Genomic DNA, 6,000 nt, shown 5'->3' on the forward strand with positions numbered 1-6,000 from the left:
AGAAGACTGTGTTAAAGGTGTTGTGGATGTGTATGCTGGAGACATCATAGTACTCTGATGGAAATGGTGAGGTGGGTCAGCTTTCCACTGTATCTTGGCTATCTTTCAACTGATAGGAAATGTTTCCATTGGGCAGTGTCCCAGAATTACTATGATAGTTTAGCAGGCCCTGCACAAAGTTCACGGCCCTTTTCTCTTTTGCAAGAAAAATGCAATAAATGGCATTACAGTCCTATGTGGTAATGTTGGAATATTTTGAAACAGAGTGGGTCTGGGATAAGGCTAACTCAAAATAGATCAGAATTGGTGTTAACTGTCAAATTCATGTGCTCATGCAGCCAATGAACAGAACATGACATTGGTAATAGTACTGTCAGATTAGTTTCAGTCTAGCTTATATCTTGATCCTTTCTTTGGTGGTAAAGCAATTCCAGCAAGGTATAAACCTGGCGTTCCTTGTCATGCCATTGAATAAGCAGCACTAAGTGGTTGACGTGTTCGTGTGCTTACTGTGCTTCATGCGGATAAGCTTTTTCCACAGGTAGGGAAAATAGAGTCCCATATTAACCAGGGCTTTAGAGGGGCTCTGTGACAGAGCCCTGTAAGGCATAATAGAAAGTAATTTACTGACAGATACCTATTCTCACTCACAGCAGTTGGTTTAAGTGTTAGTTTATATTCACCAAGGATCTGGCTGTGAGACCTGGTTTGGCACTGTTATCCCATATTTACACTAGCATAAGCCAGCTGGAAATCACCAAGGATTTGGAGTGTGGTTCCTCACAGGGAACACTCTGACACCCATGTTGGTTTAGTGTTTTCTCGGGAGAAATGAACAAATTCAAAAGTGGAATAGAATAGAAAATTAAGAGTCACTTTTTGGCAAGAAAGCTGCTATTACCATAAAACAATAAGATTTATATGGCAGTTCTTTTTTTATTGGCATGTCTGAGCTGCAGTGACATTATTTGAGCAGTGCATTTCCCGAGGACAGCATGTAAATACTCACAACAACAAGATTCCTTTCCTTTTGTGTTCAGTTTAAGCAGGTTTAAAAAAATTATTTTTAGTCTTGAGAGAGGGAAAGTATTCTCAGTGTACGTACATGCCTTTTGTCATACACCAGCTAAGATGCTCTTTTATTCTCAGTAATTCAGTGACTGTCATTAACCGAAGTAATTATTTGTCTTTGAATGGGAGCAAAAAAAGAGGCTGGAGATAGGGTTTGCTCGTGGGAGGAGATTCAGTCATTTTCTTCTGAGCTGTGAACTCTAAAGAATGGGCTGTGCTTTTACTATGTCCACTCTGCCTTGCTGATATGTAGTTGGAGACATCCTTCCCCCGCCTTCTACCTAAGCCTTACTAGAAGCATCACTTAAAGGACAGAAAATAGCCTATTTGCAGTGTCTATTACAAGGTGAAGATGCTGGAGCGCCTCATATTTGGATTAAGTTCCAGTTCATTTAAAAGTCCAGCTCAAAGGCTGATGGTCCTGCAGCAGCTGAGATCTGTTGGTGTGTCAGAGCTTACAGATATTTATTTATTGTTCTTTAAAAGGACCTCTTGACCCTGATATTCCCTGAGCCTATAGTGCTCTGTTGCATTGATCATTTCCATCCCCAGCTCTCAAAGGGTAGTTTGGGTTCAGATGCTTATGTTGTGGTGGTGGAATTGTGAGGACCTTCAGCAGCTGCTGAAGTAATTGGCCATTTTAAATTTAAATTGCATCTTCCCCTAGTTCCATACTTTGCCCAAGTGCAGTTCAATAACCTGCGTAGGATTATGATGCAGTTTCAGATACTGTTTGTGGAAGCTCCTGATGCTCAGATACAGGAAAATCGGAGGAAATTCAGCACTCAGCAACACAGAAGAGCTGACATGATTGCTTACAAGGAAACACGAAAATGTGTAGTGCACCTAACTTGGCTAAGCAGCAGCTGGTTCAAGTGCCAGATGAAGACAAAGGAATGAAGACTAAAAAGGAATAAGTGTGGGCATGTGATATGAGACAAATACAGAGGTAGGAAGCATTTAGACTGAATAGCGGCCAGTGTTATGAAGAGAAAGATCGAGGTGATCAGCAAGTACTAACTTTTTTCATACCAGAAATTCCTAGCATCTCCTGGGAAGAACAGTCTGGAAAAAGAGAACAGGCCAAATAAGAAGGGTAGACAGGTTGCAACCCAACTTGTTCCAGGTTGTATAATTTATTTATTAGATGTAGGATAATTCTCAAAGAAAATGGTGGAAACTCCATGAACACAAAGACAGGCTAGTGTACCAGGGAATGCTACACAGGGGTCCATTAGGAAACTGTAGAAGAATGTATTAGATGGTTTATTAAGACTTGTTCCATTTCTAAACTGTGAAATTTATGCCAAATACACTCAGCAAAGAAAAAGAAGTTAAAAAAAAAATCATAAGGCATAATGATTTCCAGTTGTATTTACTTCCCATTTTGTTCCAATGATTAGACAATAAAGTTGGCAGCTTTTATCCCTCTTAATCCATGGGTCACTGAATGTACCAGTCTCAAATTCTAGAGCTCAGTTTGTGCCATATGGATTTCTCTCTGATGAGCACCTCCAATGACAGGGTTTGCAAGTTTTCTAACTTTCCTTTCTGATTTTTTAATTCTTTTGGGTGTGTGCAGCCAATACATCTTTCCAAGGTAATCAAATTATCATTGTATTTGGATTATAGGAAAAGAGGTAAGAGTACTATTAACAACAGCCCAATAGTTGTTCTCAGTCTGTGCAGTCATACAACACTGTGACACTTTGTGTAAAAGTATGTCCTACTGCCATATACCATATCTTCTAGTATCTTTTATCTTTGGTCTAGTACCTAGGGATATTAACAGTCTAGCAATGTCTGTACTTACTTTTTTCAGCCTCTCTGAAGCTCAGCCTGCTGCAAAGGTACAGGTAATTTACATACCACATAAACAGCTGTATAGAAGTCTAATACAAAATTCTTATTGTGCTTGTCAAGTCGTGATAAAGTGATTATGTGCTCAAGAAACAAGGACCTGGACATGTTTTTATCTTTTGTACACTTACAAAATCTGGTACTACTTACCTCATTTTCCAAATTATAATCCAATGAGACTAGGAGAGGCATACTTTCCCCCCCCCCCCCCCACACTCCTATGATGCTTTTTGGGAAACCCTGCTGCAGTAATGATTCATGCTGACTAACAGATTAACAATTTTTGATGAGTTCAAGAAAGCACTTGTTTCTTTTCCTGGAATTTTGTGGATTCTGTTAACACAGTCATTGAAAAGTTAAACAAATAAATTTAGCAGCAGGAACATTACCTCTAGGATTCTGTCTGGCTAGCATCAGTGACACGAGTCTGGAGGGAATCTGTCAACAGAAGAGCAAAGAGTTAAGTTCTGTTGTAACTTTGTGTGTTTGTTCCTACTGAAAACAGTAGCTGTATGGAAGTAATAGAGTAGTACTTGGCCTTAAGCCTTTCTCAACAGCCAAAAAGTGCTGCATTATCTGGATATTCTTTTGCAGACTTTCTCCCTCCAGGAGAAAACTCCATGTACTGGATGTTCTTGAAATGAATGAATAACACTGTGAACAGCCTCACAATTAGCTAATCTTGTCTAAAATGAGTGTATTCCTAAAGTGTGCTTAACCTTGCTGGTACGATGGTGTTTAAAACCTACAGTAGACAGCTCTGAACTGAACTACTGTAACAAGGAGATAATTTGTAAGAGAAAATCTATGAGATTTAAAAAAAAAAAAGTAATCGATGAGTCGATGCAAGAGTGAGTGGAGCCTAAAATCAGAATAACGCAGTTCATTTCTTCTCTCTGTCTTTCTGCCTGTACTTGTCTTTCTTGGGTGAGGTGGGGAGTCTACAAGCAAGGCTCAATTGCAAATCTAACATCCCTAAATAAATGTCTTAGATATTGATCCAGGAATTGTCAAAGAATTGATCCTTGCCTGGAAAAGAGTGCCAAAGCCATTCATCAGAGGGGCAGGTGAAAAAACTAGGGTTGTTTTGTTGTATTTTGTGGGGATTTTTTAACATCCTATGAACAGTCTGACTGGGCACTTTATTATTAATATTTTCCACCCCATCCACTTGCACATGTGTTTTTGAAATAAGGGAGATGAAGTAAATTTTTTTTTAATTTTTTCCTTTTCTGCAGTCTGTTTAGATGAAAGAGTCTGCAGTAATCACCATTAGGCATCTGGTTATCCCCACAGAGTGGGCATATGCCTGATTTTGCATGTTCTCCATAAATGTTCTTGGACTTTGCCTTTAAAGATGTTAAGCTTACAGCACTGTGCCTCAAGCTCTGTTTATTGAATTTCACGCTAGGATGAGTGAGAGGGGGTTAATAAACCCGTACTTGTTGTTTCTCTCTCTGCATGTGCTCTTCCCTGACCCTGGAGCTGTTTGGTACATCTGGCACAGCTGGCAGTAGCTGGAATGTCCAGCACTGCTGGTGCTCATTCAAATATCTGACAGGGTAAGTGGAAACAGGTATACTTGGAGAACACTGACAACTCTCTCCTTATATTTTATCTTTGTTCCCAACAGCTAAAAAGGAGGACATGCAAATTTACAAATCGAATTTAAAGGGCGTTTTAAAATAGAGAAAGGGGCAAGTTCTGCTCTCTTTTCAATAGATGTGTGTGCACAGAAGAGTTAAGCCAGTTTACCTGAAAGCAGGACGTGCCATGGATTTGGTTTTAGCAAAGTAATTTTCTGTGTGGAAGTCCTCTCGTCTGTCTAATCATGATCTCTTTTGTCTGAATTTAGTTCTGTATAATTTTAAAACTCTGGTGAGAATGTTCAAGGACTTTTGCCCTGATTTATTATTCCCTTTAAATTGTTTAGATTTAAATGCTTTAGGAGATTAAGAGCATACTTAGAGGAGGCTAATCATGGTGACTTCTCTGGCCTGTGTGATTTCCCATTGCTGGCTCTTATCTGGCTATACAGACTGGCTATAATTTGGGCTCAGAATGATCTGACTGTGCTTGGGAAGAGCTTAGGATAGCATAAGATGAGCCTTCTTGGTCATGGGTATGGAAGATTTGCCCACATCACCAGGAACAGAAAGGTCAACCTGTAATACTTTGCTGTCAGTTTTCAGGCTCCACCTCAGGGAGTTCCTGAGACTGCTTGTCCTCGGTCTGTACTTGGGTGTATGTTTGCGTATAAACAACAAAGAGAGTAAGCAGGTTTGACCTGGAGAACGACTTCAGATTTGCGCTTGACTTGGAGTGTAAACATACCTTTAAAGGCATTTGAAGAAACTGCAACTTGTGCTTAGGATGGCTTGAGAAACTGCAGAAACTTGTATCGCCCTTAGATACAAATCTTAACAAATACTTCCTAAACACTTACGGAGTCATTGACAGGAAGAGTGTGGTATGTGAGGGATGTGTTTCAGTTGAGGTTAGGCTAATTAAGAGTGATTTAAGAACAACAGCTATGTATTCAAGCCACAGAATCACACAGAATCACAGAATATGCCAAGGTGGAAGGGACCCACAAGGACCATGGAGTCCAACTCTAGCCCTGCTCAGGACCATCCCCAAATGTCGCACCATGTGCCTGAGAGTATTGCCCAGACACCTCTTGAACTCTGGCAGAATTGGTTCTGTGACCACTTCCATGGGGAGTCTGTTCCAGTGCCCAGCCACCTTCTGGGTGATGAATCTTTCTCTAATATCCAATAACCACTCCTGACCCAACTTCAGGCCATTCCCTCGGGTCCTGTCACTGGTCATGACAGAGAAGAGATCAGTGTCTGCCCCTCCTCACGAAAAATCATTAATCCATAAAATATTTAAGACTGTATACAAACAGACTGAAGTGCCTAAAGGTGCAAATATAAATTTATTTAGATATTTAAGACATCGCAAAAAAAAAATCCAACCCCCTAACACCCTAACTCCATCTATATTAGTTTAACTGTCCCTGTAAATCTGGACCCTCAGATATTCCAGAAATGAGAGTTGTGTAAA

The sequence above is a fragment of the Chiroxiphia lanceolata genome, chromosome 2 (assembly GCF_009829145.1).
Source record: "Chiroxiphia lanceolata isolate bChiLan1 chromosome 2, bChiLan1.pri, whole genome shotgun sequence".
In the NCBI taxonomy this organism is placed as follows: Eukaryota; Metazoa; Chordata; class Aves; order Passeriformes; family Pipridae; genus Chiroxiphia; species Chiroxiphia lanceolata.